Below are 27999 nucleotides of genomic sequence, written 5' to 3' on the forward strand. Positions count from 1 at the left end.
TAAAATGGTTTTACTACTAGTTCTCTTTTTCATCTTCTTTTCAAGCCTGTAAATGATCTCAAATACGTTTACAGAAACAATAGCTACCATGGACGGCGCCTTGACCCTATTTTACATTATTTTACAAACCCAATTTGTAAGGAATGTCACTGTCTAAGAGAAAATTTCTTTGGATTCTTAGTTATTTATTTAAGATAATTTTTTTGTTATTAGTGTTATGAATTATCTCAATGTTTTTATTTTTAGTATTCAAACCAAATGATGATGTAAATTTGTTAGCATTGCACATTATTGCTCAGAAAAGCCTGTGTTCATCGATCTGAAGCTAGGTTTCAAGCCATCACCAGGTACGGAACCAGGGATTTTCACAAAAAGAGAGTAACATATAACCTTTGTACCATAGCGACTTGATATTTTTACTGTTCTTTTGTTAGTATTTTATATAATTACGTACACTTTTTATTTACCTAAAATTTACAAAAAAAATGCTACAAAAAAGTACTGAATGCAGGAAAACTTAAGTGTTCAAGGAGAAAAAGAATTAAAAGCATTATGATTACTAGGTGGCAAGAAAGGGTAATGAAAATTATACGAACTTCTTAATCACCGAAAATCAAACTAAAATTAATTAATTAATTAAAAATATTAAGAATAATTAAAGTATTATTATAAGTGTGTAACAGTTATTTTATAAGCATTCTTCAAAATTAATCATCATCTAGAAAGCTAAAATTTATCTCAGAACTATCCTCCATTTGTTTTATTTCTTTAAAAGAATCGAATAACCTATTGAATGAGAAGTTCATTAAGTTGCAGTGATTTCCACTGTCGTCGCTCAACATTCTATCTACTATTTGTAACCGACATCACATTGGTCAAGTGATCTATGGCGCAATTACTCTAACAGACAACTAAAATATCCATTCATCACTATATTGATGGATTAACTGTAACTCTGACACCCCATCCAGTGTTTTCTTACAGTAATAGTAGTCCGCCAACAGCAATTTATTAGCGAGTGGACTATATTAATTTCTGAGAAAGATTTAATTCAATAAAGTTCAGGAAGACTTGCTTTGATCGTATGTTTTATTGGTAAGTTAATTGCATATTAGTTTATTTTAAGTTTTCAGCGTTAAATAAGTAATATTTAATAGTATAGGGTTGAATCAATGGATGTAGGTGGTTGGATTAATGTATCTAGGTGATTTTGATGTCCTCGAGTAGGTATTAATGCATAACTTTTTGACTTTACATGACTTATTTAAATATTAACTTCAGATTCCGAATTTTTTACAGCAGTTTAATTTAAGTACAGACTTTTTATGCAAGAGTAAACACTTTTGTGAAACAATACTAAAAATGTTTCAAAAACAATACAATTTTGAAAACAGGCATACATCATTTTCTGCTTTCAGTGAGCATGATTCGCTATTTTTGAGAGTATGATTCCTATTTTCATCATAATGAGATTTTTGAGTATCTTAGTGTCAAATTATTAAGAACGAAAAAAGACATGTTATTTATATTATTTTCAGTTTTCTTTCGGCAAACCCTTTAGGCTTATTAAAAGCACGCAAGGCAATTGTACCACACTGTAAAGAATATACCTGTATCTTATACTAAAAATGTGGGTAACTACTTTACAGTAAAGTGGTGCTCCATTTCACCACAACCCAAGTAAAGATCCTTGTGCTGTGAAATACCTTGAATTTTCTTTTACATTACTTGGTGCAAAGTAATCACCCCCAATCACCATATTTGTTATTTAGTAAAATTTATAATAGCAGTTAGATATAATGCATTTAGGAATCAGTAAAATTTCTTTTACGAAACATTTTAAAGTAAGAATCAGTAATTTAGCTTGCATACATACACTAATTTTTAAAATAAAATTAGTTTAAAAATCAAGTATACACGTAGCAGGAGGAATATCAAGATGAATTTGAACTAGGCTTAACAGAGTAGGATATAATACATAGATATAATAATTAGATATAATACATTTTAGAATCAGTAAAGTTTCTTTTACGACACATTATAAAGTAAGAATCAGTAATTTAGGTTGCATACATATACTAATTTTTAAAATAAAATTAGTTTAAAAATCAGGCATACGCGTAGCAGAAAGAATATCAAAATGAATTTGAACTAGGCTTAACAGAGTAGGATATAATACATAGATATAATAATTAGATATAATACATTTAAGAATCAGTAAAGTTTTTTTACGAAACATTATAGAGTAAGAATCGGTAATTTAGGTTGCATACATACATTAATTTTTAAAATAAAATTAGTTTAAAAATCAAGCATACGCGTGGCAAAAAGAATATGAAGATGGATTTGAACTAGGCTTAACAGAGTAGGGCTGGATAGAAATTATACTTTATAAAATTATTTAATACAGTTTACAGAGGCTTGAAAATTCAAATATAAACATTCTTATTACCCAACTTCAAACATATATACGTCCTTTTATCAGTGAACTTTAGTTTCCGGAGAGGAAAAACAACATTAAAGACAACTGAAAATGCTCACCAAATCGTTATGGATGGTAAAGAATTACAGACGAAATCAAAACACACCAACATTGGGGTTTTCGGATGTGAAATTTCGCATTTCAGTGCTTAGAGATCTATATGCCAGTTATATTGAATGCAAAAGCCGAATTTGGCAAAGAATTGGAAAAAAAGTATTAGTTCTCACAACTTTTAGGGTTGTTGAACATCAAATTCGCAGAGATATTACACAATAGTTTTCGCAGATTAGAATAAGCAAACTTTTGTGGCATAAAATATGCTTCTTTATTCTGAATAAAACAGAAATGCATTAAAAACATTTCTATAAAATGATACATATAATAAACAAAAACATGTGTTGCTGTTTTCACAATATTATACATAATTAAATCTTTTCTCTAAATGATTAATAAAAATATGTTCCATAAACTATAAGTTTGCTTGGTATAATATAACGTATCTCTGTTTTTTAATATTAACTTCAACACTTTTATCAGGGTCCATTTAATTAATTGTTGTATTTAATTATTATTGATAAAATTTACGTGTGTTTTAAAATTTTGCTTTTTAAAAAGTAGCTGTAAATTGAATGAAATCTAAAACTCACATTTTATCATTAAAATACTACAAATTATATTTTAGATGAGAGTTTTCAAAATGTTTGAAACTAATCAAATAAATTTTAAAGAGACTATAGAAAGCGAAAATGAAAAATGGCGTTAAGGATAAAGTATTTAGTGTTAAAAAAGTTTTTTTCAATAATATATTCGCTAATAAAAGTAAGTTAGATCTCTCCAACTTGCATGAGTTTTAGATAATTATTTTAAGAATGGTTTCTTTAATTTTAACTGACGTCAGATATTTTGCTACTTCAGAAATATGTGATAAACTTCATTAGAAAATAATTTCAGCAATTTTAAATTTCCTTTTTACTTTCATAATTATGTTATCTTTTCATTATTTCTCAATTGTTATAATTAAAATGATATTCTATTTTAAAATATTTTTCATTCCTTTTAAATGGCTATCATTTCCAAAGTAATCACCGAGTCTGTAAATGTTTGAATTATTTTTGCTCATTTGAATAAATGACAATAATTAAGCGCAAAGTTATTATATTTTTCGACACTTTTAAAATCTCTGAAGAAGAAATGTTTGATTTTACTTTATCGTTTAAAAACTGCTCTTATTTCCAATGATTGAGTCTTGTTTTCGATTCATTATATTCTTCTTAAATTTCTGCTGTTCTAGGACAATTAAAATTAAACATTTTTACTCTTTCTTTAAAGAATTGAATATTCTAATGGTTTCAATTTCATTCATTTGCCATTTGATCTAGGAAAATATTTTGTTAATTAAAATGAGAACAAAAGCTAATTTAAAAAATATGTGAAGATTATAAATGATTTCAATAAAAGTTTCCTCTTGTTTAACTGCAGAGGAAGACGTAAAATAAATATTTAAAATTAAAACAATTTGCTATACAGAATTATTATAATGTAATAATTCCGTATATAATATATAAAATATATTATTCTACACTTGTATAGTATAATCCGTATTTAATATATAATGTGTTTAATATACATTAAAATAATAGTATGTGTATTATATCATATACAAAATTATTATTATAAATGAATGAAAAAGTATTAATAAAATAATAAAATTATATCTTTGAATGATATTAATAAGAGAATGAGTCATTATAATTTGTCAAAAAATATTATTAAAATTTGATGCATATCATTCTAAATAGTATACTTTCTGACTTTATTTCTGACAAGGATTAAAACAATGTATTGAAAGGGATTATAAGTCAGCATCCTGTATAAATTGAAATGATGATTTTAAAATATTTTATCTTTGGATTTATTTACTACTCACACTATAAGCAATAAAGGTAGAAATAAAGAAAATTTTCCTAATAATTAAGCAATTTGAGGATTTCTAAAGAGCAATCAATATTTTATTAAACGTTATTTGTTCAATTTTTAATTTTTTTTGTCTCGTTTAGTAAATTTAATTTTAAAAGTGGTAATAAAAAATGAAAAGCTTGTTTGTTTTCAGTATATCTCTTTTATAACTGAAAATCCATTGTTTTATCTTTCTTGAATTTGTGAATAGTGGGAACAAGAAACATTTTTCTGCCCAGATTCTGAAATTCGCTCAAGAATTTTTATTAAGAGAGACGTTTGAATTATAAATTTTTTCCCAATGGTTTATCAAGACTCATTTTTATATATTCAGATGTAGACGATTGTGTTTTTTTCTTTATTTTATATATTCAAAACACAACAGTGATAATTGCATGCGTACAGCTTACAGTGACAATGGCATGATAATTGCATGTTGAAAGTTTTCGATTCAGTTAAAATGTTCTCGAGATATGAAGAAATGTGCAAAATATAACATTAACATTAAGGGTCCAAACTTTGAACCTCTCTTCTGACCAAATTAAAGGGACCACATTTCCTAGATTGCGGCTGCACCCTATATTTTGAGGGTCAAATATCCGAATCTGAGTATCCAGAAGGGTATGCTTATTCAGATAAAGTACGTTTTTGTGTCTGATTTCGCAGCTTAAAGTATTGTCTGCACTAATTAATTATCAAATTTGAAGTCACCAGCTCGAACCATTAAGATTGAGTCTTAGAATGCGAAGATCCGATCATTAGATCATAAATTTTTCGAGATGGTCCGTTTCTTATTTTGTGCACTGTACATAAAAACAAAATTAAGTTAAGTTACTTATTCGTTACGAGAGACCGTGAAAGTTTATACTGTTAGTAACACCAATGATACTTAATTAAATTTGGTAATAGGTACTATTGATATTGGTGCAGCTTTAGTTAGTGGTAGCTCAAAGAACTGTGAGTGAAGTCGTACATTTTACGATAGAATAGTTTAACGCGGGCCAATACCGCACACCATAGGTCCCTACACAGGCTGAGAAAAGTGGCTACCCACTCGCTAAATGGCCGCGGTAATTTTCGACTTCGACTTTTGACAGTAATTTTTTACTTCGGTGTTCTACTGGGAACCGTGTCTCAACGAGTCTACCGAGCCTTGTCTACTGCGGGACCTGTTTTAATGGATTATATAAGTGAAGGCTTTTATTAAGTAATTGATTGCAGTAAATTTTGAGTATTGTTAGTTGGTCTCGAGCAATGGAATCATGCTACATGGTACTGAATATCGAAGAATTAATTTCTTATTTTTATGTGATGAGCTTTTAAAAGCGTTTTTTGCTTACAATAATAACAAGTGAAAATAATTTTTAAATTATTAAGCTTTAATTATGTCATTATATACCTTTCAGATGTGTAAAAATTTCCGAGAATGGCGTAGATCAATACCAGATCTACTAAAAGTCAAGGAAAGAAATATCCGGGAACTCTGAAGCAATTGCAGCTGTTGAAAGAATGCAGTTTATTCATAAATTCGGTTGTAATCTAAGGTTTATGATTCGTGGAATCTGTGCAGCATTTTGCCTTAATAAAGCAACTATTAAAATGCTTTGTGCCACTAAAATGCGTATTATTTCACATTGCTCCATTCTGGACACATCCTGCTCGCAACTTTACATTCACTATCAATGCTATCATATTAACTGATGAATTAGATGCACGCATTCTGTAATTCCGTGACAGCCCATAGAGGGCCAAGGCCTACTGTGCCCATCTCAGTTTTCTTGACCTTGGGTTCTGGGGTGCAGGAGGAGATGTTCCGGTAAGGTGGTCAGCCTAACGCGGAACCCCCAGTGTTTAGTTTCCAAGCATGCTTGGTACTCATTTATCGACCCACTGAAGGGATGAAAGGCTGAATCAACCTCGTCCGGTCCGAGGATTGAACCCAGGACCTGTGGCATGGCAGCGCTTTGCGCTCCCATGCCGGGCCACCGGGCGTCCTCTCCTCTTTCTATATAACACTAAATAGTGGTATCGTCACTGTATTTTTGACACTAACACAACTCTTATACTAATCTAATTATCGGTACGTTAATTAAGGAACCAGAAAATACTACATTGAGCAAAATGCAAACTTAATTACCAGCATAATAAAAACACACACACAACTTTGAAAGTTACTTTTGATACAGAAATTTTTTTCTTCAATCTTCAGAAAAAAAAAATTAGTTTGTTGTAGAAACTGCATTCAATTATGCATCAAATAATTGAGCTTCTAAACATTTCTTGGCCTCTTTACCGTGTTGTTTAACATTCAATATATTTCCTAGACTACTTGAAAATATTCTTAGAATACGAAAAGAAAGATATCAGTTTACCTTAACTCCATAAAACTATTTTCTTGCTGTTTGATTAAAATAGATTACTTTATTTAAGGGAGGTATATCAAGAAATAGTTTCCGGTCTCAATTTACGTTAACATATTATTTATGACTTAATTTTGACAGAAATGGGTTATGTTTAACATCATCCTTCACTTATACGATTTGACACTAATATCTGATCGAAAATACTTCCTTAAATTAAATTATGAACTGGAAATCATAAGAATAATCAATATTGACTCGACGAAACTCACCTTACGGCATAAACCGAGTACAAAATAAATAAAACCGTTTTCATTGTGAAAAGAAATGGCATAATTAAAAAAAAATGCGAATTGAAGTTTCATTCTAAATATTTATTTTTCTCTTTATTTTTGTATTTTTTGTTTAAGCTCGATTTCAAGCTAAGTGTAAAATCCTAAAAAATAATCGTTAGAAAAATATTATTTTTATTAAAAAATTTTACAAATATATGTGAAGGATTTATAACTATGATTTACCCATTATGATATCATAAATTTTTTTATGTTAATTAAATGAATAATTTCTTGATTATCTGAATTTCGGTTAAAAATCATACAATTGCTTTCACTTCCAGTTTTCGAGTTAAAAAGTTAAATCAATGCTAAAACCAAAGCGATTAAGTACACAATGTTTATTTCTTAGAAGTATTGAAGTATTTTAAGAAAAATCTAAAAGGAAAATAAAGCAGCACTTAAGTAGTTTTTTTTTCTTCACACTTCCATTATTTTTAAAGTTTTTGTATTTATTAATAAAATATAATAGTACATTATTACTGAAAAACAATTCTAGGATTACTTTACATTTATACAACAAAAATATCACTTCCTCAATTAAAATAAATAAGTTAAATTAGGAAATATATGCTTTTAAATAGTAAGCAAAAATATTAACGCCGACCGGCCTGTGTAGGGGGCAGGGAACTGTCATTGCATCAGAAAGGACCTGGGTTCGAATCCCAGGCAAGGCATGGATGTTTCTTTCTCCCTCTGTGTGTTCTATGTCCTTTCTCCTTTGTGTGTGAATGAGACCCGCCCTATACACGGGTTGTGGTTGTGTGAATGGCGTGGTAGAATAATGGCGAATTCCTGGCCATAGATGGCGCCACTGAAGAACAGGAACAATCGCACCCCCACTGCCTAAACAGGCATACGACAAAAAAAAAAAAANATGTATATATATATATATATATATATTAACACAGTATTACATTAACAAGAATAAACCACTTAAAAATATCTGAAAGTTTCGACATTGTTTTATTAATGAGATGCTTTTGAAACAATGATTTTAACTTTTTGCCTCATGTTTAATGGTATATAAACTTAGAAATTAAGTATCCCTTACATAAAGTGCTTATTCATATTAAATATAATACGCTTCGTATCGTGGCTAAAAAACCATTGTAATTTCTCTAATAGCGGTGACAACATAATAAATTTTCTACACAACATTTAAAAGTTTTCAAGTTAAATGAAATTTACAAAAAAGTTTATTACATTATTTCATTACTGAGAGGAACTTAAAAGGAAAAAAAAAAACAACTGATTACCTACTACCTTCGACCTGATTCCCTAAATTCTTAAAAATGTAAAAGCGCCTTTTAGCATTTTTTTCTGTTTTTTCTAAAAATTCTTTTTATTTTCCAAAAGAAAAATATAAAAAAAACGAGGTTCTTCAAGGCCAAGCTACTTAATTCAATTTAACATGTTCCTCTTTCTAAAAGTAACTCAATATGATAGAACGAAAGAAACCGCACCAAACCTTCCACCTAAGCCAACAGAATAAAAGAAGGATTTGTAATCATTTCTAAGTCAATATTAGAAAGACATTTCAAACTAACATTTATTCGAAGTCAAACATCTGCCGCGGTTTCCACAAAATCCGAAAAGACTTCTAACCATCTTTAAGTCCTAAGAATAAATTAAGGGTTTTTATGTCTTCTAACTCTTTTTCGTCATTATTGCTGAACTTACTTTTTCATATAGATAACACGAACGCCAACTTCAAAGAAATTTTTTTATAAGAATAGTATTAATAACCATTACTGTTAGAAGTTTGAAAAACATTATGTTTTATTGGTAAAAATAATTTTTCTACTGGTCATAAAAAAGGTCATAACTGTGATGTTAAAAATGATTTATTCACCAATATGTTATCTAATTTATTGAATTTCTGTAATGTTTTTTTATAGGCTGATTTACTAAGAGGTTTATTAAAATATTTATCACAAAATTCAGCAATAATTTTCAATATCTAAAATATATTTAGTAAATAGTATCGTGAACATTTGGCTCCTATTTAACGATTTTTTAAAATTAATTTTAGGCCAGTAAAATAAAATTTGATACTGTTAGCCTTTTAAAATTATTATTTGTCTATGTATAGAAGTTCTTAGTAAATATATGTAATATTTATTTAAAGATTTAAAACCCATTAAAAACAAAGTATTTAATGATATTATTTTGGCGATATTTTAATAAATTGCATGGGGTTACCTGGAGAACAAAAGTATAATTAAAACTACCAGGAAATGTTAAAATTTACTGTGTTCACCAAAAAGATTAGTAATTTTTATTTCTGATTAATTCACCAAAAAGCTCAGTAATTTTTATTGCTGAGTAATTCCCCAAAAAGCTCAGTAATTTTTATTGCTGAGTTATTCATCAAAAAGCTTAGTCAATTTTATTGCTGAGTAATTCACCACAAAGCTCAGTAATTTTAAACTGTTGAGTAATTCACCAAAGAGCTTAGTGATGTTAAATTGCTGAGTAATTCACCAAAAAGCTTAGAAATTTTTACTGTTGAGATTGTCCCATTAGCCTTCTTAGCAACATTATGTATCCAGCAGCGTGGAACAAAATGGCTTTACAATGAGTTTAACATTGATAGACTTAAACTTGAAATTGTGTTGGCAGTTTAACGAAGGATATGAAAAAAACTATTATTGATAAAACATGAATTAAAATGTCATATACATTAAAAAATTAGATGTACCAAACTTATTGACGAATTGTATATTACAAAAAGAATTCCCCAAAACGATTAGAAAAAGAAATTCGAGACTAGAATTAGAAAAACACTCAAATTTCCAAGTTTAAGTAGGTGTCTCCATTTAAACTCTCAAGAAAACTGATTCAATGTTGAACTATAATATCGATACCAAATTTGTCATGTCATTTATTTGAATTCAAATTTATTTTAGTGACTTAGTATTTACTAAAAAGATTTAATTTTATTTTAAAAAAACGTTGTTATATAGATTTGAATGATTGTTTTGAATTCCTAGAATTTTGTGCATTTGCAATGTACCTAAGTTAGTAGTGAGCGAAGCGAGCTTGGTTTGCGAAGCAAACCATATAGCATTGCGTAGCAATTTTCGGGGGTTGGCGAGCGTTAGCTAGCAGGGGGGGGCAGCCCACTAGTTAAAAAAAAAACTATATACACTGTTAGAAATTTCATTCTGAAATTACGGTATAATAACCGGCAGATGTCTGTCCAACGAATTAACCGTAAAATTTACGGTAGAGAAATTTTTTTACTTTTACTGTTTCGAAACCGTTTTCAATTGGCATGGTTAAAAAACCATGAATACAGAACTATACGGTTTCTTAACCAATTACATCCTGCATGGTTTCAAAACTATAAGAAAGAAACTTAACAGAAAATTGAAGCTTGGCGACTTTTCGTTAGGTAACAAACACAGTAGTCAGGTAGTGGTTGAGTTGTGTTTTATCAAATGAACCGTAGAATGTGGTTCAATTAAATTATATGGTTGCTTCACTTATTGAAAGAGAGGAGAAATGATTGACCTTTTTGTGGTTACCCTTAGGAAAATTTGCCATAGGTTGCGTGAAGGAGAGTATCGTATTGTAATAGGCCAGAGTCACAAATTAGGAAATGTAGGGAAACTGGACACTCTTCATGTGTTGAAGGAATGGAGTAAATATTATGGTGTCAATGCTGCAATCCCCGTTCTGTCGGCCATAAAATTGACAGACTAGCCCTTTCGACTATAAAATGTGCCCAGCTGCAGGAAACTAAGTGGCTTTATTTGGTTGGCTAACTTTCCGTACATAGAATTCTGGTCGTCAAACCGTATTAGTTAAAAAACAATAAATAAAAGCTTTTTTCTGTTAATTTGACTGCTTTATATCAAATAATAATTAAGTAAATTGTCATTTAACCATTTTTCCGAGAAATTTCTCTAACAGTGTATTATTACCTCTTTTAACTATTCAAATAGTTAGAATAATATTGGATTAAACACGGAAAAAAATTTATTCCGAGAAATAAAGTTCAGTAATGTAATAGAAACAATGTCTCAATTTAGGGAAAAAAACATCCAAGCACGATCTGCTTAAGCTCAGACTGTAAAACCCTAGTAAGTAAATCAGATTAAATTATAATTAGTTTTCGAAGAACTTTCCCGAAATATATGAAGTTATCGAAGTAAAAAATTACCATATAATTTTAACTCTTTACAAAAAGCTCATTAGCTAAGTTTAAAAATTTAATTCTAGTCGATGGTTTAACAAAAAAAACCTTGATTGTTTCTGCAATTTTTTTGTCCTTTTTTTGCCATCTACATAAGAAAACCAGCTGTTCATCACAGTTTTAATTTATTTTTTTATCTTAAGTGCAAGCTTTGTTTTCCACCTTAATTTGTAAGTTCATAGCAACGCTTCATAAATATTCAAGAATGGTAACAGTTTTGTGGCCGCCTGTCGATTACTACAGAAAAAAAGTTGAGCAAAGAACTGCATAATATTAGAGATGATTCAAATATGCCGCAGGCTACGCCATTTTGCCAATAAAGATTAGAAGCAATTTATTTCCAAAGAAATTAATTATCTTTAATACATGACTCTGAGTTTTAATTTGTATTTTAACATAGTCTTTTAGTCAGTTTTTGTTTCTAGAATTTTTTAAACCCCCAAATTCGTGGAAAAAATTCAATTAATTAAAAATCTAATTATGAAACAACTATTAAAAACTATGGCGTTTAGTAAATAATTATTTGTCTTAAACGGCAAAAAAAGGATAATTTTGAGAAAAAAAACTATTGTTTGAGAAAAGCATAAAGAGCATTATGGAAAAAAACAGATCTCGCTATTTGCTTTTCATACGTTTAATTTAAAAAGTTATAAATATTTAAATGAAATGAATACAGCAAAAGTTGTTCAATTAAAGTCAATAAACGAGATGAATTAAAATAAGAATTAATTTCTTTCAAATAAAGAAGTAAAGCCTTTGTTTTGTAATTAATAAAAGTTATGGGAAATCTTTGCTTTGAAGTGAAAGCAATTTGCGATCTTTATTGGATTTTATAACGAAAATTTTTACACTTTTTTTTCTGTTTATGAAATGGGTATAAAGGTACCGCACAAACTCTCGTATTTAATTAATTTATGAAATAAAATCTTTATTAAATACATATATGATGAATTTCAATTCAGTTATTGGATCTGGTAAAAAGAATTTGGAAAAAATATCTTTAGCAAAATTATTTGAAAGATTTTTTTAAATCTCAATCGTAGGTAATATATTTAGTTGTTCTTGTTATTTAATGCATGAATTTATAGAACCATTGTAGAAAAGATTTTTCAAAAGTTTTAGTTTAGTAATAAGACTGATGAGAAGATTTCGTTTTGAAAATTATTTGACAAAAAATTTGCAAATTCACTTGATAAATTTTTACTAGTAAAATAATGAGGAATATTCAAAGAAGTTAAATTACTTATTGTAAGAGTATAAATGATTTGTTGTGTCCAAAAAAAATTCTCAAAACATTAAATACACAAGCTCCAATATTTAAAACTCTGGTTAAAATCATAATAATGGAAAATTTTATGATCATTAAAAATGTTTGAGACTTAAGTAAAATGTATTAAACATAAAGAAAAAAAGTTGCATAAAAATTAGTAAAACTCATTGAAGTAAGGGTAAATAAAGGTTTAAAATAATTAGAAGAAAAAGTGTAAGTAAAAAAACGTAATTGTAAAACAACAATAAAAGTGTAACTGTAATTAATACGCAAGCACCAATATTTAAAAGCAAGGTCAACATTATAATCAAGGAAAAAAGTTTGATCCAAAGAGAGTGTATAAAATTTAAGAATATACTTACTCAAATTTGACTTATATATGCTTCAATGTCGAACTTAAATATTCGACAAAAGATTTCTTTTCAAACACACTGTTAGAAATGTCCTTGAAAAAATTGGTTAAATAACAATTTAATTAATGGTTATTTCACCATATTCAAACGAACCAGTCAAGTAACCCTAAATAAGATGTTAATCAAACTGTTAACTAAAAAAAAAACGCTTATTAACTGCGTTCACCTAATACGGTTAATCCACCAGAAATTTATCTCACCAACTAAGTCCATCTAATGAAGCCACTTAGTTCTTTGCAACTCCGAACATATTATGGTCGAGACAGTCTGTCAGTCGTAAGACCTGGGGTTTGAGTCCCAATGGCGTCAGCACTATATTTCCTCCATTTCCTGTAACACATGAAAAGTTTCCTGCTCTCCCCAATTTGTGTCCTGCCCCATCCAATGTCCATTACCCAACGAAAAGTCTTACTCTTATGCCCAGTTAAATTTCTTTTTTTACGAGTTTGAAACAGCGATAGTAGTAGATGGTTAAAAACAGTAGTCTTGTATATATAGTTTTATAACTATACGAGTTATAAACGGCTTCAAAATCGTAAAGGTAAAAATTTTTCCGTAAACTTTACGGTTAAACAGATGGGCATGCTGCCGTCATTTTATCATAGTCTTAGAAATTTATAAAAATTCTGATAGTGCACCATCCATGCTCCCCAATAGGAGGTCTCTCTTTCTATCTCTGTCCTTACCACAGAGACTTCACATGTGTTTCTGATTTATTTTGGTTGAGTCCATCATCTTCTATGGCTGCAAAAATGTTGATATAGATTTACTTAAGTATCGCGTATTACTCAACAACTTTACTCAATAACAATACTGGTGTACTATATAAATCATCATAAAAAATATAAATAAACTGTTTTAAGAAAAAATATGAACAAAACCACTAAAATGCCTCAGAGTAGTAAAACCAGTGTAAAGAACACAAATACTGATAGTAGAAAGCAAATCCTGTAATAAGAGTAAATCAATTAAGTCTGAATTTGCGTGTAACTAAAGTTTGTCAAGAAAACGATATACATCCCGGAGTAAGATACAATAGCAAGATACGAAATACTTTATATCATTTAGTTTGCACTCATGCATGTCAGGTAAATTCATAATTCATCACATGTTTTTAAATCTTTACGAAGCTCCATTTAATCATTCCTCTGGTACACTAAAACTGTTAAAAATTTCATGCTACGGCAGGTATTTTGAAACTTATAAATACATTTATTTACTTCTAAAAGCATATTTTTTACATTTTTGGTAGTCATGCTCATAGGAGGACGTAATACAACCTGTTATTTTGCACACATCACACTACGCATTTTTTCATGCTATGGCTGTATTGCGAAGGCTCTGTTGTCATACTAAATGACACTGTTTTGCGAATGATATGCAATTTTCCTAACTGCTGTGAATTTGCAACAATAACTCATGAGTGTTAGATCAAGTTTAGCCTATCTTTAACCTCCGGCTTTTATACTTTTTCTGAAAAGGGTGCAACAAGTCAACATGTAGGAAATCCACAGTTTGAGAAAAATTTAAAGTGTTCATGATTGCATATTTTAATATTTAAAAATTTATGCCGAAGGTTGCATTATATGGGTCTTTAAAAATTTAAAAAAAAAAGAAAATTAGATATTGATTTCCGCACTGAATGATTATGGCCCTTAAACTAAGGTTTTTTTTTTTAAATTTTTCTTAATCAAAGAGCTTCGAAAAATTATGTTAATTTGAAAATAAAGCAGAACGTCAATGTGAGGTAAAGCGACAATTTAGTGAAAATAAAGAAAAAACCGTTTGTGACCTAATATTCTTTCATATTTAAATTAATTAAATCCCAATTTTTTTTAAATATTTGCATTATAAATTATATTGTGAAAGAATCGAAAATTATTCATTATTATTTATAATTTTCATATCGTAAAAATCTCGCCAAATTGACCACTTAAGAAAACTTTTGTTGCTATTAAAATATTTAAGAATTGTCTGTTCCAAATTCCAGAAAGAACTTTACGGTAAAATGATATAGTACCATATAAATCCTTNTGGTTTCACCCAGCATGCTTGCTGGTATAGACAAGTGGCATTCGAAACAACAATATGTGGATGTAAGTTTTGGTAGCATCTTTCAGGCGTAATACTAGATTGATGGGATTATGATTAATGGGATTATGAAAATTTTCGTTCGGAAGACAGTTGTTCGATGGGCTAATTTGTGGAGGTGAAATTGAAACTTTTTGTTTCTAGGTAAAAATTAAGATAAACTTTGCTTCGCTTGCTTTTGGTTGGTTCTTTTAAATTGCTGTAATGGGCAAACATTTGAGTGCGAAATTTAGGATTGTAGTTTCTAAATAAAAAATTAGCTGAAATTTGTTTCAATCAAAACTAATTTTGTGGGTGGGCAAACAAAACTTTACGTTGGTCATATAATTTTTTTGAAAGGAAAAATGCTTGGGAGTTTAAGTTTATACTTGTTGTTTATCGATCAGGAATCAGCTTAGAGTGTTTTGACCATACCTTTTGTAATTGAAGAGTTTTTCAAAATTTAAACATTAGTCTCTATGCCAGAGATTCTCAACCACTGTGCCGCGGCACTTTTGTGTGCCGCCAAATATTAGAAATGATACAGTAAAAATTATAATGTTTTTTTTTATTATGAGTAAAGTTTAAATTAAAGAAAAGTGTACACACACACACACACACACACACAAATATATATGTGTGTGTATGTGTGTGTGTGTTTGTGTTTGTGTGTGTGTATATATATGTAATACCGGTGTATCCACACCGATATTTTTTAGTTAATTATGTGTCAAAACAGCATGATTAAAGAGTCCAGTTTCGGCATAATCTTTTATTTTACTAAACGATGGTGAAATAACAGTTTCACCCCTCTCCAGCCGGAGAGGGCGAGGCAGAGTTTCAGTCAGATCTGACTGAGTTTAATTTGTAAGCATGAAATACCAAAAAGCAGGCAAAAATTATTGCTCCTCTGTTTTATACGATAATTAAACTGTGTGAAGAGCCCAGTCATATTGCCTTCCTTGTGTATTCTTATGCCTGATTAAATTATTTATTACTCATAGAAAATCGTTTCATCTTTCCTTATATGGAAGTTAAAGCTCTTAAAATAACTTCTCTTTTGAAATATAAATCTAATTATTATTCATTGGTATGTCTTCAAACTTGAAGTCCCAAAATAGAATTTCTACACTTATCCTTTACCAACGATATTTTATGAAAACGAAAGAGTTTTAATGCTTTTATTAATACAAAAGTATTTATAATTTTTGTATTAAAAAAAAATTGGTAAGTCAAAAAAAAAAAACATTTAGAATACTACGAATTTATAAAATTTATGTTGGCATGACTGTCCTCTTTCCTACTATAAATAACATATTTCCAATATGTGAAAAAAATTATTTACAGCAACAACAATAGAAACATAATAATACACTTTATCTGTTTAGTGAACTAAACAGGAAGAAAAAAAATGAAACATTTTTATATAACTATTCTAATAAACTTTTCAAAATTTTTCAATAAAAAAATTTTTGTGCAACACGACCTGGACAACAAGTGTCATTTAATTTGAATTTAAGATCCTGTATGGTTAAAAAAAATATTCACAATTTTTATGTGAAAGAGGTGGACAACTAAGTGTCATTTAATCAGAATTTAAGATTCTGTGTGGTTAATGGGGTTATTTACTTGATGAAATTCTGTATTCCCCGTTGAAAAAGAGGAAAACAGAATTTCATGAAGCGCATTGAAATTGAGAGATCCAGACTGGACAATACAAAAATAGTTTAGAAAATTTTTTCTCACTGTGTTGAGAAAATATTTTTTTTTTCAAGCTTCCTCGCCAAACATCTCCACACGCGATTCGGATCTCTCAAAAATATAGGGATTACTTCTTCCCTTGAAGAAAGTAAAAGAAATTTATTTTGGACATTATTCATGATTTAATTTTAACATTTGTAGGTTGTGATATTTCCTAAGTTTTGATACGAGTACTATTTCGAAATTTTGCCTACTTACATTTTTATTTATTATTTATTTTGTGATCAGTTTCTTGGTCATTCTTTCTTTTTCCTATTTTTTCTTTTCTTTTTGTTACCCTTCACCCTATTTTTTTCAATGTTTACTTTTATTGAAACATCTTCAACTTTTATTTTTTCGATGTTTACTTTTACTGAAACATCTTTAACTTTTTCGATGCTTACTTTTACTGAAACTTCTTTAACTTTTATTTTTTCGATGTTTACTTTTATTGAAACATCCTCAACTTTTTTTTTTCGATGTTTACTTTTACTGAAACATCAAACTTTTTTTTTCCACAATTTTTAACCTTAACATTTTGGGAAGTTTGCTGTCTAATGTGCAAAGTTAAGTTGTCATTGTTAGAATTAGCAAAGGTAACATCTCATACCAAATTGAGTAACAACTGGCTCGACACAATCAATAAACAAACAAAAATCTTTGCAAGTTTACAACCCTAAGGTTTTTTAAGAAAACGATATACATCCCGGAGTTAAAGATTTAGTAAGATACGAAATACTTTGTATCATTTAGTTTGTTCTCATGCATGTTAGCTAAATTCCTAATTCATCATATGTTTTTAAATCTTTAAGAAGCTCCCTTTAAACATTTCACTGATACGCTAAAACTCGTGAGAATTTCATGCAAAGGCAGGTATTTTGAAACTTATAAATACATTTATTTACTTCTAAAAGCATATTTTTTACATCTTTGGTAGTCATGCTCATAGGAGGACGTGTTACAACCTGTTATTTTGCCCACATCACACTACACATTTTTTCATGCTATAGCTGTTTTGCATAGGCTCTGTCGCCACACTAAAAGTTATTGCTTTGCAAATAGTATGCTATTTTCCACTATTATTAGACAGATGCCATCCCCCATATTTACCCATTTGTATTATTAAGAAGTTAAAAAAAAACATGGCTGTTTCTAAAAATTAATTAAATTTGAAGATATTTTGTTTCCTTAATTCATTATTTTTATCTAAAACCTCCTCCTTCGTATAAGACTCACATAGCTATATTCATTCCCTTTGAATTTAATTGTAAGATAGATAAATTTTATCCTGATCAATTCTTCGATCAAATTTACAATTTCTCATGGGAATAAATTTCTAGAAATCATTCACTCTCATAAAATAAAATCCAATGCTTTAATCATAAAGCTCAAAATGTATTAATACGATATTTCAAAATAAAATAAAAATTCTAAATATAGGCTATGAATTGCACTTAAAGCGTTTTTATCAGAATATAACATTTTCGGAAGATAAAATCTTACTTTTTCTGACTAATGTACCATCAAGTAATTTAAATAACTTTGGCGAAAACGTTATTCTAATGGATAGACTCTCGAGGGTATTTTGTCTTTTATTAACTCAGACTTGAGTGAGTTTAAGTGCTTGATTTCAATCTCATTTTAGAAGCAAAAACATGGAAATATATCATTTTTATTTGTGACATTTGAAATAAGAATCTGATATGATAGTAAAAAAAATATTATAATGGATACGCCGTGCTTTAATAACAATTGCTTAAATGACTTGCATTAAGTATTCTTTTATATGCATATTAATTCTAATAACAGCCTTTTCTTATGACAATTTAGCATTTTCTTCCACAAAATTGTCTTTGTGCGATAGCTTAGTTATAAATCCTAATGCATCTTAAGTCTTAAATAATAAACTAAAAAAATTTAGATTTTAAAAATGTATTCTATTATAATTACTTTTACTTATGTTTTAAGTGTAAGATTTGCGCAATGCATTTCTGCATAGTAAACAATACTTATGTTTTAATTGCATAATTTACATAAATCGTGAATATACAGAAAATATTAGAGAAGCATTGTTGAAAATACATTTTTCAAATCAAATTTTATTTATTGATACACGTTTTGTCTCGAAATTTAAAAGTAGAAGAAAATAAGTTTTCTTGTTTTCTTGGATTCATTAATTGAGAGATAAATCAGAAAATGTATGTTATCTATTGCATTTTTCTATGAAAATCTTTGATTTCAATTTATTATTATTCAACACATCATCAGCACTTCAAAAACCACGAATATAGAAGAAATTACTTTTGAGAAAAACGCATTTGAACGTTTGGTTTAAAGACTTAAAAGATTATATTCGGAGTACAAATTAGTTTGATCCTTTTTCTTGTGGTTAATTAATCTGTTCATTCATTTTGTTCTGAAATAAATGAACAGATTAATCAAAACATTGTTCATGTTCGAATTCCATCTCGAAAAAATGTCTCGTCTTTTGAGGCGATCCAAGTTAGGAGTCAATTTTTTATTTATGTGAAAGAAGTGAACCGGGGATCTGCAAAATCATGCTGCATCCATCGGAACAACCAGTAATCGAAAGGAGCAATGTCCGACGAATACAGCGGGTGCGGTAAAATATCCCACTTGAGCAATTCCAAATCATTTTTCACGACTTTTGCGACATGAGGCCGACCGTTATCATGCAGAAGATTAACTTTATCATATCTATGCTCCTCGTATTCCGGCTGTTTTTCTCGTAATTCACGATATACCGAATGGAATCGGCAGGTTGTAGCAGCTCATAGTATATAACACCATTCACCATTCTTGAAAGTTTAGAAACCATTCCCTACATGATTTATCAGTTGGAACATTGTCACCATAAACTTCTACAAACATTTGATGCGCTTCAGCTGCACTTTTCCTAAAATTAAAGCAGAAACATAAAACCTCCCGCAAATGCTGCTTAGTTACCATAAAATTTGACAAATTAAAAAACAGGGTTTTTGTATGAAACTTAAAGCGGTATAAACTGAATATTATTGACACATGTCTAACCTCTCTGAAACCAGCAAAGCCAGCTGTCACTATGAAAGAATTATAATAGCCAGAGCCATCTTTTGAAACGAACTGAACTAATTTTTACTCCTAATAAGTGAAAAAGCAAATGCTATTCTAAACCACTTAAATGTGACAGCTACACCCGTATCTCGACATACTGCAATTCACAAGGAAACGAATAAAAAAAGTACCCTTTTAAGTACGATGATTCTTCATTTGGATTATCATCTACTAACTGAATTAAATATTTATAACTAATTTCTTTTACATTTGCAATCCATCGATGACTTTCGGAGTAAGATGGTATTCTACAATGGAATCTCAACTTTTATAAAAAATACTTTATTTTTACTACGTTTTTTATTAACATGTTATTGCGTGTCTTATAATGAAATTCTACAATTGAAATTCTGACCACACTTTGTCAAAGTACGATGCTCACCTTTTAACTGTATCTATGTACCTGATGGCACTATAAGTTTTAATAAATTCCGGGCTGCTGCAAAAAAGAATTTAGTTTCATTTTATCGCTGAATAAAATTTATCTTCAATCAAAGTTCAGACCATTTTCCAATAGCTAGAGAGCTAATAAGTAAGATATTATAAATCAGCTTCAGTAATACCTGATGGCCATTAAAGATTCAATCGAATCTTAACCACTACAATCAGAATTCATAGCCCTTTTATCACTAAATAGAATTAATTTATGATTTAAAACCAAGTAGATTTATTTGTTATTGAAATTCCGACTACAGTTCTAATAACTAGAGTTTGTCTAATAAGTGCAGCTGTACCCAACCCTGATGACACTAAAAAGTTCAATAGTCTCCTGACCACTTCAAACATGTATTATAATCATATTATTCCTAAAAATAATTTATCGTGACTTTAAAACCAAATAGATTTATCATAATTAATATTCAGACCACTTTTCTAATAGTTAGAAATATGAAAGTCCCACTGTACCACGATTCCGCCTGATAACAATAAAAATTTCAATCGTTTCCTGACCCCTACTGCAGTTCAGTGCCAGCTGCTGATAATAAAAAAAAAGGTACAATTGTCTCCTGACCACCACAAACAGAATAAAAATGCGGCAAAAAAAAATAGATAAAAACGGAGAAAACCCTGAGATAAAATTAATATTGGTTGTCCGATATTTTTTTTTGTACCTTGTATGGCCATTTTATCTCAAAATAGAAATCATCTTCACTTTAAAACCAAATGAATTGATCGAAATTAATATTTTGACCACTTTTTCAATAGGAGGGCCAAAAGTCCAATGCTGCTTAAAACAATAGAAGTTCCAATCATCTCATGACCCCTACATTCAGAATTTATGGCTTTTTTTTATTTTTAATTGGAATTTATGATAACTATAAAGCCAAATAGATTTGTCATCACTAAAAATTCCCAACACTCTTCCAATGGCTAGCTCAAATCGAGCTCAAACTTCAACAAAGTTTTTATTCATAAGTTTCAATCGTTTCATCATCAATGCAAGCAGATCATATCACCAAATCATATCGCCAAAAGGAATTTATCGACATTAAGGAGATGAAGAAAAGTGCGCCAATATCAGTCTCCAGATGATACATTCTCTCTTGTAACTAAATTGTTCTTTCTCGTTACAAATTCCAAGTTGACATCATTTTTTGTTGTTCTACGTTAACTTTAAGTATTTTTGTAATTTTGCACATTTGTTCTACACATTGGATGAATACTCGCAAGCATTTTGTGTCATTTTTTTAACATTTATATCTCTAAGGAATGGGCATTTTTTTAAAAAATAAAAGCCTTATCATAACATTTTAATACTTTGCCTGAATAGAAATAGTTATTGTAATAGAATGCTAGGTATTTATAACCTAATTTTGAGCCCAATCCACATGACAAGGGAACTCCTGGATCAGAACAGCTTTTGATGGAACTAACCAGTTTTTATGTTATTGTGAGGAAAACAGTAAAAACATCCCATGGTACCCTGACGGCGAAAGGACTCTAACCCATGATCCGTCTACCATTGAGGATATTTTTACGTCAGCATTGTGGTTGGTGTGAGCGTGGAGCTCTTATTAATCGACCATTGCTCTGATTTGAACACGGGCCACCTTAATGGGAGACAAGCGCTCTATCCCTTGAGCCACCTCGACTTACAACATAAGTATATACGATTTATATTTGGATTCAAAACGCCAACCGTGCTATAAGATGCTTATGCATTTTATATTACATATTTTATTTATATTTTATATTTTATTACGGAATTTTATTTATATGCATAATAGACCTCCTTTATCACAGATTTTATTTATTATACAATGACGGTATCCTATTTACATGCATAATAGACCTCTCTCCTTAATGACAGTTTTTAATTAGATTTTTTTATTATACAATGACGGTATCCTATTTATATACATAATAGAGCTCGTTAACGGCAATTTTTTTAATTATTATTATAATAAAGAATGACGGTATTCTATTGGTATGAATAATCGACCTGCTTAATGACAGTTTTTAATAAATTTTTTTAATATAGAAGGACGGTCTTTTATTCATATGCATAATAGACTTCTTTAATGGCAGCTTTTAATTAGTTTATTAATATAGAAAGAAGATATCGTATTTATATGCATAATAAGGCAATAATTATTTTTTTTTCGAAATATCATTTGCTTTTATACGGAATAAACATATTTCAATTAAGAAACATCTTTCCTTTTTTTTTACTTTGTTTAAAGAGCAATTGCTATTCTATCAAACAGCTAGGTATGATACATAATTCCGAGGTATTACGAATAGTATTTGGGCAATTTTTGTAATGATTCCCATATTTCATACTTTGCCCCAAAACACCTTTCATTCTATCGCGAGTTGGTGCTTCATAGATCGCCGGTAACATATATAAGGGTGAATTGTACCTCAGCTCTTTTGATATCAAGATGTTACGTGACTGTCATTCCAAAATTCTAAAAAAAAAAGAAAAAAATATAAAGAATGAGACTCGAGTCATGAAACTTGCTCCCAAACCGATTTCATATCACCAAAGAAGCAAAATCAAAATTTGTTCTGCCCTCACGGTCCCGAAAAAAATTTAGCAGCTGATTTTGATCTCAATAATTATTCACATCCCGGTGGAAAGTCGTGATAACGTAAGGAAATTTTCGCTAATTTTTAAGATCATCTAATATTTTTGTACCTCAACTTATTTCTCAGATATGCATCACGAGCGGTCGGTGAGACATAAGACCAAAATAGGGTGGTCTTAGTCACGATCTAGTGATTAACTTCTGTGTAATTGAACCAGCACGTTGTCATTGGTGATCAAGATGATCACTGACGTTCCTCTCTTCCAGTGAACCCATTCCCTTCGTGTCTGGACTTGTCTTAGTGTGGGAATATGGTTCAATCTTTGATTGATAGTTGACGGAAAATTGCTGACGTAAAATTCACGTGCCTACTCCAAAATATGTTATAAGCGATTAAGTTGGATTATTTTTCTTTGTGATATCCACGCACTAATAAGGGTGTTCGTTTTATTTTTTGGATAATTACAGGATAATAAATTTTGGAAAGTGAAGTTTTAGTCTGTTAACAGGATGTTATTAGGAGTTAGTTTTAAATCTTGTTTGTAACAGGATAATTATGCAAATTTCTTCATGTGGGATTTTTGATTTCATTTTTAATAAATTGCTTTGTTTTTAACTCTTTGCTCCTTCAGTTTGCAAGATGAAATCTTGTAATTCATAGCTATAATTGCGATTTCTGGATTTTTTTAATCTAAGGTTTCCGAATGGGCTCGGCGCATTTTTTGAGCAGCCTTAATTAGAATTTTAATTCTATTTTTCGTAAGCAGAGGTTCTAAAATTTTAAATCTAAAGTAAATTTTAAATATTTATGAAATATTTTCTTTTTAAATAAAAGCAAATTTATTCATTAAAACTGCATTTTTTTTTCTTCTTATGTCTAACAGCTCTACAGTGAATTGTGATGCATAAATATCACAAATATTTCTTTCTCGATGAAAAATATGGTTACCTGTGTTTTAAACTAAAGTCTGAATGAAATTTTAAATGAGCAATGAAATAGAACGAAAAATTGTTCAATATTGATTTTTTAAAGCTCTTTCGATTTTTTAAAAAATAATAAATTCGCCCTTAGACTGTAGCTTTAAGTTAAAAACATAGCTTATATTATTCGAAAGCTACGTATGAAGTTTCAAAGAAATGTGTAAGAAACTATTTTTGCAATGGAAGTTAGCGTAAAGACATTTTTTCCATTTAAAAGTATTTCAAGTACTAATTGTCAAAACTTTAAAAAATATTTCATATGAATAAAATAATTCGAAATGATTAAACTCATTTTCAATTTAAATGGATTTAGAACGGTACACAAGGAATAAAAAAAAGACTATCAAAAAAATAATTGAAACTTTCTTCAAAATTGCTGATTTTTTCTCAGTATTACCTATATTTGTCAGTGGCACTTAACCTTAAATTAAAAGAATTGTGCAGGGAATGCCGAACAAATATATACTGAATAATGCGATTAAGGATAATTTTTTCATAAAAAAAATTTATAATTTCTTAAACTAACATTCAAAAATCTAATAATAAGTATTTTATAACCTATCACACAAAATATATTTTTTTTAGGAGATTTTTTCCCGGTCTCGTTATGGTTTGTTGCCATTTAACTCCAGAGAGCATGAGCACATCCCAAAATCAACACAGTTTACAATATTTATAATTTTCAAATTTTAACTTTTTAACTTATGTTATTTTCATATTCATAAAATATTTTGACACCATATATAAAGAAACAATAATTGTTAATTTCAATTATTTTTCTTTTGTCCAAATATACAAACGTAACTTAAAGTTTGGAAAAGTATTTGTGTGCATTCAAATATAGATATAATAGGTAGATATATTCGTGTAAGCTGACGATAAGACTATATTCGTTATTGTTTTTTCTGGCTTTTCAATCATTTTTTAATTTCTACACAAATTTAATTTTTTTAAAAATAGTTTTAATAATTTTTCTTCTTTTCCTTAAAAAAAATGTTCTGCTTTTTATTTTGCTCCTTGCTTTCTCTGAATATATATACAGTCGGACTTCTATTTAACGAATTTCCATTTTGCGAATTTCTCTATTTTGCGATTTTTTTTCGAGGAACCAAGAACATTTCGGAAATTACGTCGTAATATAACTTTCAAATAGTGAAGTTAAATTTCTACTTAGAGAACTTTTCTTTGAGACCCACTTCCCAAAAATATGTAGAAACATTTCAAACTTGTTAACGCATGTTATGGGGGAAGCCACTTAACTATTAACTTATTTTCGAAGCCATTAACTTTTAGAGAAAGCAGTAAAATCCCTTTCCCTTTTTACTTGCATTTTAAACGAAAAACTTAGACAAAATGAACGAATTTTGTTAGTAATTATTAACCTTAAGAACGCATGTGGTAAAATTACTTTTATAATAAACGCAGCTATAATTTTATACATAAATTTAGCTTTTTTTTTTAGTTGAAAATGTATGTAGCATGATAGTGTAACACTGGATAATGTTTTGCTCTATTCTTGCTTTCCATACAGATCTCCTTTATGATTAAGATTTATAAATAAATAGTAGATACTAGTTTACAAGATAAAGATGTATCAATTGCTATTTCAATTACATCTAGGGTTTAAGAATTTAAAACCTGTTTTGGTGTTGTTTAAGTATTTCAAAAGGTGATTTTCAGTTTAATGAATTTTCCATGTAATGAACTTATCATCGGGATTTAGCAAATTCGTTATATATATATATATATATATATATATAAATTCATTTAGGCGCATAAGCTTTTATAAAACACTTGAAAAAAAGTAATGAAAAACCTGCAGTGCGAAGTTTAATTTACTTTAGAAGAGGGAATTAAAATCTATCATAGTCCCCATCCTTTTCTCGTGTATATTCAAGCAAGTTGCTATTACACCATGTAAAAACCTTCCAAATCCAACGAATGAAATTCAGTGGGTCGTGAACTTATAGCAGGTGTTGGTATCATTTTTTCCCTTTCTTTTACGGCACAAAAAAAAAGTTTCATTATTGCAGCAGTTGAATTTATATACGGTAAGTAAACTCCTTTAAATAGATTTTCGAAGCTACGGAAGTTTCAAAACTTTTTAGATGAGATGAGAATTTTTTTTTCTAACATTGAAATTCATGGATGAGTGATTCGTTACCATGAGTGGTACTTTCTGTACCATTTATACGGTTCGTCTGGCTAGAAAGAGGAGAAAAATAATGTGAGTCTCCTCGCCGGTTCGAAGGTTTTAATTAACAATGAGGCATTGCTGTTGATTACCAATTTTTTTGCAAAAACTGTTATCTTGTTAATATTTTCCTTTGGTATTTATGTCATTAAAAATACTTCAGCCTTTTTTTTCCTTTTAATAAATGCTTGTATTTTTTGTATTAGAAAGGCTTTTTAGTTATGTATAATTATTTTTGTTTCAACTTAGAGCGTTCACAAAAAATTGTCTACAGAAAAAGTAATAATAATAATCTTTATGAAATGAAAATAATTGAACCATAAAAATTGAAGGAAAGAATTAAAAAATAGAGTATGTGCATGAGTTTTATTAATGCATCATAATTTTAAGAAAAAGATTTGGTTATAATTTTTGTTCTATGAATTTTGATAAGAGAAAGAAGTAGACAAAAATTTATTTATTTATGCAATTATAAAAGTTTATTTAGCTCAAAATGAGGAAATCTGAGAGATTATTTAGTTCAAAATGTAGAGAAAACATGGAAAAAATTACATAATAATAAAAAAATAAGAAAATAATTATTTAAAGAAAAAAAGATCTCATCATTAGCTTACACGATTATATTAGCAAAAAGAAGTGCTTTCCAATATTGTATCAATATATCCAAAGCAAAATAATAGTGTAAAGAGCACTCAAAAACCTTTATGAAATAGAATAGAATAGAACACATTATTTATTAAGTATAACATAAAAATCCATAATTTTCTAAATTCAATAAAGTTGTATAATTAAATATCAACCTCACTATTTTTTTTAATATCCGTCATTGAACAGCCGATCCAATTTTGGGTTTACAACTATTACTGTTCAACTCCGTAGCCTTGTAATTTTTAACTAATCCAGAAGACAAGGAAACTCCTGTATCAGTACCCCCAGAGGTTTTGATTTGTTACGAAAGCATGGAGAACTTTGCGACTCGACAGATTTAACATGCATCAGTCACCAGTACACGCTGAGTCTTCGGCCTGCGGGGATCGAACCCACAAACTCTTGGACATGGACCCAGTACTTTAAATTATCCAATATAATGTTTCCTTGCGCACATCCATTTTCAGGCCGATCCTTGGTAATTAACAAATCAAACGCTCTTCAGTACTGCAGTATAAGAGCGCGCTATAAAACAAAATCCCTCTATTTACGCTTTTGTCTCAATCTGCGCTAATGTTTTCATATTTTCTAATCTGGCAATCTTTTTACGAAAATATTTTAAATCATTCTTGAAAATTTTCCCGTTCATGTAAGTTCATTTGAATTCGCTTCTCGCGTTATACATTTTATTTTATTTTATAACCGTCGTTGAACAGCCGACCCAATTTCATGGGTTTACGACTACTTACGTTCAACTCCGTAGCCTTGTAGTTTTGAACCAATCCAGAAGACAAGGAAACTCCTGGATCAGTACCCCCAGAGGTATTGATTTGTTGTGGGAACATGGAGGACTTTGAGACTCGACAGATTTAACGTGCATCAGTCACCATTTACTACACGGGGAGTCTTCGGCCGGCGAGGATCGAACCCACGACCTCTTGGATATGGGCCCAGCGCCCTACCGACCAGGCTATCCCGGCCCTCCGCGATATACATTATAGATTTCGTTTTATGTTTTGTTCTGTTTTTTCCTCACATTTTATTTTCTGTTTTTTACGTGATATTTATTACTTAATAATCTCGCACACCTCTGCAATTTTTCTCCTTTTTTTTGATAGTTAATTAATAAGAGTTGACTTTTTAGTGATTGTTTTTAAAACAAAATCGACACGTTTCAGAAATTTTAAAAAGAAAGTACGAATT

At 29.4% G+C, this 27999-nt stretch overlaps 1 long non-coding RNA gene across 1 annotated transcript; it reads left to right on the forward strand.

The window, feature by feature from the left end:
- The first annotated feature begins 226 nt into the window (after positions 1–226).
- LOC122268859 (uncharacterized) lies at positions 227–6041 on the forward strand. Its single transcript, XR_006224727.2, has 2 exons — positions 227–347; positions 5845–6041. It is a non-coding gene; the product is annotated as an uncharacterized lncRNA (long non-coding RNA).
- Positions 6042–27999: the final 21958 nt, after the last annotated feature.

The sequence above is a fragment of the Parasteatoda tepidariorum genome, chromosome 1 (assembly GCF_043381705.1).
Source record: "Parasteatoda tepidariorum isolate YZ-2023 chromosome 1, CAS_Ptep_4.0, whole genome shotgun sequence".
NCBI classification, from domain to species: Eukaryota; Metazoa; Arthropoda; class Arachnida; order Araneae; family Theridiidae; genus Parasteatoda; species Parasteatoda tepidariorum.